The sequence below is a fragment of the Mandrillus leucophaeus genome, unplaced genomic scaffold (genome assembly GCF_000951045.1).
Source record: "Mandrillus leucophaeus isolate KB7577 unplaced genomic scaffold, Mleu.le_1.0 Scaffold1329, whole genome shotgun sequence".
NCBI lineage: Eukaryota > Metazoa > Chordata > Mammalia > Primates > Cercopithecidae > Mandrillus > Mandrillus leucophaeus.
In genome coordinates, this window is record NW_012101287.1 from 102,157 (window position 1) to 114,783 (window position 12,627).

Below are 12,627 nucleotides of genomic sequence, written 5' to 3' on the forward strand. Positions count from 1 at the left end.
ATACACACATGGAAAGCTTCCAACTAAACATTTCCTACTAAATGAAAAATCCCGTACCCAGATATTCATAGCTTCTAATTATTTTGTACTCAAATTTCCCAGGTATTTTTTCATTAGATACCCTTATTCTCTCACAAAAAGGTTGTAATAAGGTTGTTGCCACAGCTGCACCAATTCCCTCTCACCTTTCTCTGATTTTTGAGGGCAACTGGAAACCAATGTGGTTTGTTTTTGTACATAGTAACTTGGCCCAGGTCACAGGAATACCACAAAAGAGTCTGATAACAACACATTTGGACTCAGACTGTACATGTACAGATAAATACATATCCCAAAACTACTTTTTCACTCTCACCCACAGAGATGAAATATAGCTGCCGTTAGAGTCATCAAACGTTTCAGAACATGAAATGCCACTTTAAGACAGTGCCATGGAGCCATTCCAGGCATTCATTAAATCTTTTAATTTTTTATTTTTAAAATTTTATTTTATTTTAGATTCAAGGAGTACACATATATGTTTGTTACATGGGTATATTGCATGCTGGCGGGGACTGGGCTTGTAGTGCGCCCATCACCCAAATAGGGAACATTGTACCCGATAGCTAGTTTTTCAATTCTCGACCACCTCCCATCCTCCTCTCTTTCAGAGTCCCCAGTGTCTATTATTTCCATCATTATGCCCATGTGTACCCACTGTTTAGCTCCCAATTACAAGTGAAAACATGCAGTATTTGGTTTTCTGTTTCTGTGTTCACTTAGGATAACGGCCTCTAGCTCCATTCTTGTTGCTGCAAAGGATATGATTTTATTTTATTTTTTTATTGCTGAGTAGTATTTCATGGTGTATTAGGTGCCACATTTTCTTTATCCAGTCAACCACTGATGGACACTTAAGTTGATTCCATAACTTTGCTCTTGTGGACAGTGCTGTGATGAACATGGGTGCAGGTGTCTGTTTTACATATGATTTATTTTCCTTTGGGTAGATACCCAATAGTGGGATTGCTAGGTCCAATGAGAGTTCTATTTTTAGTTCATTGAGAAATCACACTGTTTTCCATAGAGATTTAACTAATTTATATTCCCACTAACAGTGTATAAGTGTTCTTTTTCCTCTGCATCCAGGCCAACATCTGTTGCTTTTTGACTTTTTAATAACAGCCTTTCTGACTGGTGGAATATGATATCGCATTGTGGTTTTGATTTGCATTTCTCTGATGATTAGTGATGTTGAGCATTTTTTTCATGTGTTTGTTGGCTGCTTGTATTTCCTCTTTCGAGAAATGTCTGTTCATGTCCTTTGCCCAGTTTTTAACGGGGTTGTTTGCTTTTTTTCTTGTGGAGTTGAGTTCCTTGTGGAGTCTGGTTATTAGTTCTTTGTCAGATGTGTAGTTTGAATATATTTTTCCAATTCTGTAGGTTGTTTATTCTGTTGATTATTTCCTTTGCTGTGCAGAAACTTTTTTGTTTAACTAGGTCCCATTTGTCTATTATTTTTGTCGCTATTGCTTTGGGGTCTTCATCATGAATTACTTTCTCTAGTCCAGTGTCCACAAGAGTTTTTACCAGATTTTCTTCTAGAATTTTTACAGTTTCCAGTCTTACATTTAAGTCTTTAATCCTTCTTAAGTTAATTTTTTGTATATGGTGAGAGAGATAAGAGTTTAGTTTCATTCTTCTGCATATGGCTATCCAATTTTCCCAGCACCATTTATTGAATAGGGTGTCCTTTCTCCAGTGTCCACTAAAGCATTTTAAAATCATTGTTCTTTGAGAATTATCTATTTTACAATTATGATTTCCTTATTCTTTTCAGGCCACTCTTAGTCTAAATCTAACTAATATCCCTAGAAACTGTATTTAAAATGTGACAGTTGGTTTATTTTCAGTGTATATAAATACAATTATGGAATCTTTTTTTTTTTTTCTTGAGACAGAGTCTCGCTCTGTCGCCCAGGCTGGAGTGCAGTGGCCAGATCTCAGCTCACTGCAAGCTCCACCTCCCGGGTTCACGCCATTCTCCTGCCTCAGCCTCCCGAGTAACTGGGACTACAGGTGCCTGCCACCTCGCCCGGCTAGTTTTTTGTATTTTTTAGTAGAGCCGGGGTTTCACCGGGTTAGCCAGGATGGTCTCGATCTCCTGACCTCGTGATCCGCCCGTCTCGGCCTCCCAAAGTGCTGGGATTACAGGCTTGAGCCACCGCGCCCGGCCAATTATAGAATTATTTTAACAATTTTATTGTGCACTTGTTTAAGACTCATTGCTCCAGCTGAAGAGTTGATTATGACACAATGCCTGCCTTGAAGAGGTAAGAATTTAGGTGGAGGCAAAGGTTAGAATAAGGAAGCTATACGGTAATAACTTAAGGATTATATACCAAAGCATTTCCTAAGCAAATGGCTTTTAAATTCATGGAAGTTGTTGAATCTTTTCTTAATAGAAATCTCATAAGTAAATCCAAGTTATTAGACACGTAAAAGAAAACTTCTTATGATTGAAATGAGAACACAATACCATGAGTCTCTCCTGCTGGGTTCCTTGTCTTAACCCCTTGCAGCCCTTAAGCTTCTTTTATGGATGCTCTTAGGGTTTTTGGAGTGCGTCTCCTAATCCCTACTGTACACATATGTACATTTATTTTGTCCAAATAATTGAGGACAGATATATTTAATGTATAATAGCCTTTGATAAGTAGCAGTATCCTATGATATGGGTTGGAATAGCCATATTACAGACTAAAGTATGATTTTTAAAATAGAAATCAATGGGGACTAATGAAAAGATAGAAAACAAAGAAGTGAAGGATGGCAATTGGTCTCATGATATTACAGAACTAACCAGTTAATGGTTAATAGATAAACAAGCCAGACTTTCCAAATCCAAACTTCCATGGATAAAATTTTATGAGAACCATTGCTAGTTTTGTTCCTCAATTTTCCCCAAATGACTATGTTAACTGATAGGTACTATGGAATACTATACAAATGTCTCCAGATAGTTGAACAATTCATGTGTTTAGTAAGTAACACTGCATGCATTAGAGTATTCCAGATAGGTCTTGGGTTGGAATAAACATGGTCTTATTATATAAAACGTGTTCTTAGAAATTAACCAAATTCTAAGAAACAAACTCAGTTTTATCTTCCCAAAATCCATGAGGTGGTTGCCTGGTATAAAAGCAATCTAAAATTTTAGATATGGAGGTCTTCTTGTTACTAGATGTTGAAGCTAGGAAAGGAGATGGGGCCTCACTAATTTACTTTGCATTCACTTTCTTTCTGCCTTGTAAACATGTGGCAAATGTAATAGAAAGTACATTCAGAATATAAGCAGGGAAATAAACTTTTACTTTTTTAGTCTGAGATTTTGTGACTCTAGATTCCCATGACACAAACATTGTTTAGATATGTAGTTCAGTGATTTAGTGCCTTATGGGCAGGTAATTCATGGACTTTCTCATCCACTTGATTTTGATTAAGAGAGCTTTAGAATTGCAAAGCAAAATAAAATTAGACTAATCAGAGAAGCAGAACATTCAACTGAGAAAAAATTGTAGGGAAATTTACAAATAGAGGAAAGGGTGATTAGTGATGAAGGGTAGTAAAAATAGCTTTTGTTTAAATACTAGAGATAAACCCAAGCACCCAGCTAGATATGTGCTTGGGAGAGAACCGTAAAAAAGGAGAGATTTATTGGAAATGGTTTGTGACAGAATACTATCAGCAGATGTTCCTTGTTAGGAGAATACATATTAATATTAATGTATTGCCCCAATTTGTTTACATTCCCTCCAAACCGCCTGATAAAGTTGCCTTATAGAGTGACTGCACATGGCTATACACTGTACAAGGAAGAATATCTAAGAATGACATTCACATCATAGATGTCATGGATTTGCATATTTATTATGGCAATATTCTCTACTGAAATAAAGTCATGAGGAAGGGGCACTTTTTCCCCATTTACAAAAAGGTGTCATCTGTGCTAGCAACAATCTAGTGTTAATTCTTCTGTAGAATCACTTCAACTCTAAGATATTCCTTGGCCAGATGAACAGATGAATCATTCCACATTTCCTTTTCTTACCATGATCATAAATGAGATCTAAAATGCTCATCAGGTCTTTGGACTCTTTTGGCATCCAAAAAGCTGGTTGGCATCCAAAAGACTTGGAATGAACCCAAAACTAGTTGTTTCACTAATACAAAATGGGGATTGGGTAGTCACAGATGGAAAACAAATAAGTGGATTTGGTGAAGAAAATTAAACTTTTTTTTCTTTCTCGTTTACTGCCTGGTGCATAGCAGCTACTCAAGAAAATATTTTGGGAATGAATTAGTGTCCATAGGGACCATAATCTCTAGAACCATCCAAAGTCTCCTTTACTTTCAGGATCAGTCCAAAGGCTAAGTATTTATGACTTCATGGAGGATAAATATTAGTAACAGTGATGATGAAACTGATTATACATTGTGGTTCTTCACATAGATTCTACCAACTGATACTCCTATACTCCTTACTTTACTATACTCCTGTGATTTTCTAAAACATGCTCCTTACTTTATCCTCCTTACTTTATACTCCTTACTTACTCCTTACTTTATACTCCTTACTTTATATTCCTTACTTTACTATACTCCTGTGATTCTCTGAAACATACTTATTCTATTGTATCCAGGCAGCTGTTCTCCCTTCTCACTGCGTTACCCAGTGTCCACTTTCTGGCCAGGTTCTCAGGCACACTTGACATTTTCATCAAGAGAAAGAAAATCATTTCAAGTCCAAAGGATAAGCACCATCATGGTAAAAAGGTCATAAAACACTAGGAGTTGCTCTTTAGCAATAGATTTTTGAAGGTAAGGCCAAAGAAAACATGGGACATGGTTTGGAACAAGCTTGCGTATACTTCATCATCAGGGCTGTGGTACACAGTATGAGAAGGCTTCAGGGGAATTAAAACACCACTGGAAAGGAGGGTTTTGCTTGCATTGGCTATAATAAATATGTTTTTACAATAAACAAATGGGTGGCCATAAGACATGCATGTCTGATGTTGAAGGAAAGCCTGTTTGCACCAAATAAATTACAGAAACAGTTCAAGAGCAGTTCATCCTAGTGAAAATATTATCCCTGAACTACTGGCAGGGTTAGTGTCAGGTTAGGTTATCTTTTGTATGAATGCCAACTGCACTCGCTAAACCCGCCTAAGGGCAGTTTGTTGAAACCATTATACACTTCGGTGTTTTTCAGTAACCTTACACACTTCTACTTTAATCACAGCCAACTCTTACTTACTTTTTTCCTCTCAGGATCGACTTTTTCAGGGGGCTATCTTTCAGCTTGAAAATCATCCTTCCCTGCCCCGGCGTGCTCCCTGCCCCTGCCCCTGCCCTATCCTATGTGACTGCATTCCAAATGAATGTCTGAGATGAAGTCCAGGGCAATAGATGCCAATCCTGTACAAATCACAGAGCGGACAGACTGACCCAAAGGCCATCATTTATTCAAAGTCCAGTCCTTTAGATCACTGGAAGGGAATGGCTTTTAAAATATGGCCAGCAAAAACAATGAAGTAAGACTCTTTGGGGGGCATTAATTTCATCAAAACGTTTGAAAATCTTCAGATGCTCATAAACTTTGGATTTTTAGAGCGCTACAGGAATATAATATATTTATATTTGTTATTTATTATCATTTATAAATATTTATGTTGTAATGTAAATATTTGTAAGTTTTGGTCTTCCAAGCCTCTAATGCAAAAAATGAACATGGAATGAATTGAGTGGCTAGCAAGACAGATGAATACTTCTCAGCAATGGCAATTAATACTCTAATTGCTATGATTTGCAAAGGTTTGCAAAGAGAACAAAAACTTCACATCAATAGTCTGTTGCCAAGCATTCACTGAACACTCACTAATTGGAATAGGTATCTGAAAGAAGCTATCTGTGGACAGTGTCCTCAAATTACCCTTCTGTCTTTCCAGATAATGAAGGCATTTAGAAATTGATATGGTTTGAATCTGTGTTCCCATCCAAATCTCAGGTCAAACTGTAATCCCCAACGTTGGAGGTGGGGTGTGGTAAGAGGTGATTGGATTACGAGGGTGGGTCCTTCATGAATAGTTTAGCACCATTCCCTCGGTGCTGTTCTCATGACAGTGAGTGAGTGAGATATAGTGAGATCTTGTTGTTTAAAAGCCTGTGACACCTCCCAGCTTTTTCACTTCATCCTGTTCCTGCCATGTAAGACGCCTACTCCCACTTTGCCTTCCACCATGAGTAAAAGCTCCCTGAGGCCTCCCAGAAGCAGCTGCTGCCGTGTTTCCTATACAACCTGTGAAACCATGAGCCAATTAAATCTCTTTTCTTTATAAATTACCCAGTCTCACATATTTCTTTATAGCAGTGCGAGAACAAACTACTACAGGAATACGTGTCTGTCAAATACTCGGTGTTATTGTTGTTTATAATGTTATACCTTTCTTCACTGTAAGTTCTTTTTAAATCATTTTTTAAAGCAGGAATGAATGTTGTTCCTTTTCCTGCTTGCAGTACATCAGTGTTATATGTCACAAGTCAAGAGCTTCAAGACAAAAAAGCAGGATTTGTGTTTCAGCTCTATCGCTTCATAACTGGGCAAATGATTGAAACTCTGAGTCTTGGTCCCTGCCACCATAAAATGAGGATGAAAGTGATAGCCTCTATACACAGTTTTTGAGAAGGATTGCAGAGAATATTGTATGAGATGAAGTAATCAAAGCTTATATAAGCATAAATTGCCATTTTGGATCGTCTTTTACAACCTGGTGAAAAGCTTATGACATGTAAGTGACCATTTAAATCAGTGATACCTGATGAGAAATTTGCTGCACATCAAAATCACCAATGGAGCTTAATAAAAATATAGCCCAATAGGCTTCACCCTCACTGATTCAGACTTAGTAGACTGGGGGTGGGCCGGTATGTCTCTTTTTAAAAGTGCCATAGGTAGACCAAGATTTGAGAACTGCCGCCTTAATAAACAAGAAAGCCCCTCTCCTTCAGGATGCTTCTGGGAAAATAACTAATATACCTTCTAGATGATTTGGCTTACAAATAGAAACTTGGATTCCAGGACAATCTGTGACAATCCATATGCTAAAAACTCTTGTAAACTCTAATGATAGATTCTAAACCTCCAAATATGAGAATCTATAGAAATGCACTCTACCTGGTGGTAGAAATTTGAATTAAGGGATACTAAGGAAAGTTGATGTTAGTTCATTAATGTATCTGCCATGTTATCACTATAGACAAGGGATGTATGCTAATATAACGGACCAATAATTTTATAGAATCTGCAGTTTCAAAAAAAATGATGTTTTAGTACATAGTGTGAAACATAAGAGGAAATTGTAATTTTTAATTTTCGTCTTCTTTACCTTAGAGGGGCTGAATTACTCATGGCATCCCAAATCTCTCTTAACGCATACTATGAGGTCTGTAGTTGTTAAGACTGACTCAACATGTTCTTAAAAGAATTCTGAATTGAATCTTTCTGAAGTAGGAAAAAAAAAAAAAGATCACTCTTACCATTTCATTATTTTTCATTCTCATTCACCTCTGAACTTCCTGGTTCTGTCTGGGGCCAAAGTAAAAATGCCAAAACACCACGGGAAAGGCTGCTCTCACAGTATTTCTGGCTCACCAAAAATTTCTGGAGAAAGCCAGTTTCCATGAGATTTCAGTTCCAATTTTATAGACCCAAGAAAATTCAAGATAGTTCAGAGAAAGTTCAGATAAGCATTCAAATTTTTCAGTTACTAATGCCAGAAGAACCACTAAGTCATTTGACATGTTCACATCATTGTTTGAGGACAGAAAAAAAAAGCAACTAGAATTCTGATGCAATGTGAACAATTTTAGAGGAGTGCAATGTACTGAGAAGCCATTAGAATTAATAGATAATTTGTTTTTTTAAAAAAAATAAAATGCAAAATAAAAACAATGACCCTGTGGCTTATTTTAGGTACAAATAAAATTTAAATGAAATAACCTAACAACATCAAACACTGAGCAATAACTTGTCCGAGAAAAGCTACTATGGCAACTAACACAAGATACGAGTTGGAGTGATAATACTTTGCCCACCTGTTTATCTTCCTGAGTTCTCACCTTCCCCTCCTTCCTTAAAAATGGAAATGATAGTATCAACATCACTATACATTACATGTTCCAGGAGATATAAGGAACTACTAATCCTAAAACCTTAAAGTTCTCTATTTCATGTAGGGACATGGATGCAGCTGGAAACCATCATTCTCAGCAAACTATCGCAAGAACAGAAAACCAAATACCGCATATTCTCACTTATAGGTGGGAATTGAACAATGAGATCACTTGGACACAGGAAGGGGAACATCACATACCGGGTCCTATTGTGGGGAGAGGGTGGGAGGAGGGATAGCATTAGGAGATACACCTAATGTAAATGACGAGATAATGGGTGCAGCACACCAACATGGCACTTGTATACATATGTAACAAACCTGCATGTTGTGCACATGTACCCTAGAACTTAAAGTATTAAAAAAAAAAAAAGTTCTCTATTTCTTGCATTGGCATGGAATGGGGCAGGAAAGAAGAAAGGTAATTTAATTTTCAAATAATCCTCTAAAAAATTACCTTTGGGGCCAGAAATTACCCTCTGAGGCAAGAAATAAATTCTGAGTTTTTAAAGGGTGAGTGATTTGGTAAATTTACTCACTAGGAAATCAAAATCTTCTCAAAAACTGTCAACAAAGAAAAACATCGCATGCACACCAGAGTCTCATTATAACACAACCCACCCCAGTGTGAAGTTTGGAATAGCGAGTTTTTATTCATCCCATCTGAAGATATTCAGTTATTGTAAGCACCGGAAGGAAATGGCTATAACATGGCTTCATGTATAATACTTTTTTGTGGCATAAGCAAGACCCTATTATGCTAAAATACAGTCGCTGACAAAATTAGGCTATAGAAACTGGCAATAACTGCCATTTTAAAAAGGAGTTTAGTATGTTTATCATTCTACTAAAATTTTAACCAGTCTTCTCATCTCACAAGAAATACATAAATCTTAGCAAATCAGATCTGTATCTTCTTCATCCAGCATAAATTATCTCTTGTTCTTTGCTAATGGGAGAATACATACTTACAAGGATAGGTAAAACACTTTGGACTCTTCCTTTACTAAGTTTATATCTAAAGGAACATTTTTAAAGAATATTTCCAATATAGACAATCATTTTGAAATATTTAGGTAAGGAAAAATTAATTAATACCTACCATTTTAATACTACCTTATTTCCTTTCTTTTTCTTCTACCATCTTGCCACTCAACTTGGGAACCTAATTACTCAGATTATTTGTGTATATTTACCCCCATGATATGGTTTGGCTGTGTCCCCACCCAAACCTCATCTTGAATTGTAGCTCCCATAATTCCCACATGTTGTGGGAGGGGCCCTGGTGGGGGATACTTGAATCATGGAAGAAGTTTCTTCCAGACTGTTCTCCTAGTAGTTCTCACAATAATTCTCACAATATCTGATGTTTTTATAAGGGGTTTCCCCTTTTGCTTGGCTCACATTCTGTCTCTTGTCTGCCACCATGTAAGACATGTCTTTCGCCTTCCACCATGATTGTGAGACCTTCCCAGCCACATGCAACTGTGAGTCCATTAAACCTCTTTTTCTTTATAATTTACTCAGTCTCAGGTATGTCTTTATCAGCAGTGTGAAAATGGACTAATATACCCCACTTAGTAAATAATTATTGATTTGAACTTTAGAAGGAGATATCAGGCTTTTAACTAGGGGTCAAGTTTCCTCTTAATTTTGTCAATTCTTCAATTTTCAGGAAGATGAAGAAATTTTCTTTGATCATGTATTATCCCTAATAACTACTAAACAAAAGCATAAATTATTAGTAATTTTATTAATCAAAATTTGTATCTAAACTCTAACTCAATACCCATATTTGGAAAGGAGTAAATTCCTCCAAGAGAAAATATAGCTAGTTAATATGCTATAAAAATATCAAGTCTGAATCTTAGCATTCAGTAGTCTGAAAATTACTCAAAAGTAAGAGATTAGAGAAACAAAAAGTCTTGGCAAATATACACAGAGGTGTCCCACCCATATTTAAATCATTATTTATCTTTTAATATGGTACCTACTATTTATTTATTGTCACTAAGTATGAGGTACTATACTGGGCATTGTACACATGTTGTATCATTTAATTGACTTTAATCTAAATGGTGCAAGAGCAACTTCAAGGTATTAGTATTACATAAGAAATGGAGACTGAGAAGAATGAGGTTAACTTATATGCATTCACACATCTAGCAAAAAATAGAACTGACTTTTAAATCTAGGTGTGTTTGACTTAAAAGTCTATTTACTTTTCACTACGAAGTTTGCTCTAAATGAGAATAATGTACTTTATCACCCTATTAATAGTATAACAGTAAACATTAAAGTGGTATAAACTACAATGGAATTTATCTAAGCCAGGAATTATTATATAATTTAACACTAATTAACTCACTTTTTAAAATTTTATATTTGCACTAATGAACTCCTTGCTCATATAGTTCTAATTACTTCCTCCATATAAATGCATCCAGATTTACATTCAGTTCCAACCACTTACTCTGTTATCAGATTAGATCAGTTGCTTACAAAGTACCACCAATAATGTGAAATATAATGTGTTGAAAGTTGCAAATATTTTTCCCATTGGGAAAGTCACACCTACTGCTGAATATACTGTCATTACTGTATGTAAAAGTCTTTTCCTCTGTATTTTAAATTTTCTTCCTGTTGAAAGAAAGAAGAAAAGAAAAACACAAATAAGGCAATGACTAGAATACTGGAGTGATTAATGAAGCTGATAACCTGAGCTATGAAGGTCAAAAAATGAATTGGACACAGAAGCTAAAAAGATGATTAAGTGGAGGATTCCCTGGGGTGCAGACCTTTGAGATGTCTTGATTATATTCAGTGTTTCCTGGAGAGGCAGCGATAAGAAAAAAACAGGATCTGGTGATGGTCGCAGCCTTTAAGACCACAGAGATGGTAGAGAAACCAGTCCCAGAGGCTAGATTGGCTTGACTCAAGAAGAGAACCAGCCTGGACGTAAAGTTAGTGAACAGACCACAGACAACTTTAATAGTACAGAGAAACAGTCAATGACAAGAAGAATCATTTGCACGAGGTGGAAGAGGTGAAAGGGACTTGCAGGGGGAGCGCAAAGTAAAGATCCCCGGGATAGGCTGAGTGGACTAAGTCCACGCTGAGCAGAGAATTGTTCCCTTCCAGGAGAGAAATATTTGAAAAAAAAAAAAAAAAAAAAATCCAGAAATTCCTTCTACATTCAGGGAGCCAGGAGCTCTCACAGAGCCTTAAGGAAATAGAAGGCAAAAGGGCAGGGAAACCTGGGTATGAAGGCAACCACCAGAGAGCTCACACGCAGAGACAGGAAAACTGAAAGCTGCTATTGGCAGAGGGAGGATTTCATCAAATCTGCGTGCAGTAGGGATAACTGGAAGCTCGCTACCATACTGGTGTGTATAAGATTGATGTAAGCACAATCTTATACACACCAGTAATCTTATACACGCTGGTAAACGCAAGCTAAGGAAAGAAATTAAAATCCAAGTATCCCATTAGATGTTCCAGACAAACTATAATGTGAAACTGATGTTAAGTACATTTTGATAAGAGATCAGTACTGAAAAACTCATGTTTTGATACGTTTTAAATTTTCTAGTAGACTTTTTATTGGTGTAGGCAAAAGGTTACTATGCAAGAACTTTAAGAAAATGTTTGATACTGTCTTTAATGAGTCAAAAAGAAAAGGAATTTGTTCACCTGTCTACCAAAAGAAAAGAAAAAAAACAGTTGAAGGCCCCTAGTGATTGGGTAATGTGGTGGTAGTGGTGGTGGTGGCTATCTTGAAGTGAAACTTTATCTATAAATCTCCAAGATTCACTTTGGAGGGAAAACCTCAGGTGAAAAGAGGCAGCTGATCAAACAGCTTCTAGCCTTTCTGGCTTTTCCTCTTCCTCTGTGAGTCTCTCACTTAGAGTACTATTGCATTTCCAAAGTATCAGATGGACTATTGCCAGGGCCAACAGTTCCCAGTAGAACTGAACATGCCCCTCCATTAAAACAGGGAGATAGTTTCAAAGGGTATATTTATTGAGCCCATGAGCTCCTTTGACACGGCAGCCCCACTGAAAAGTCAGGGACAGAGGTTCTGAGTTTTATTTTAATAAAGAAGGGAAGTTGTTGCTGCGGCTGTTGTTTCTTCTCATCATCACCTTTCTATAGAGCCAGAAGGAAAACTGGTTAAAAAAAAGTGCAGCAAGAAGAGATTTGGTGAAATGTCAGGATTCCTTGTAGATGGGGATAGCTTTGATGTACTACTCCTTTCCATTTGCCTCACACACAAAAACTGCATCGATAAACTAAGTGTCATATTTACTTCTACACATGAATTCAATATAATGTTGAATGATATCTGAAAACATTTTGCAAATCACAGATGTAGTCCTGAGTCTCTCAGTAGTCTCCGCCTCGGTTCTCACAT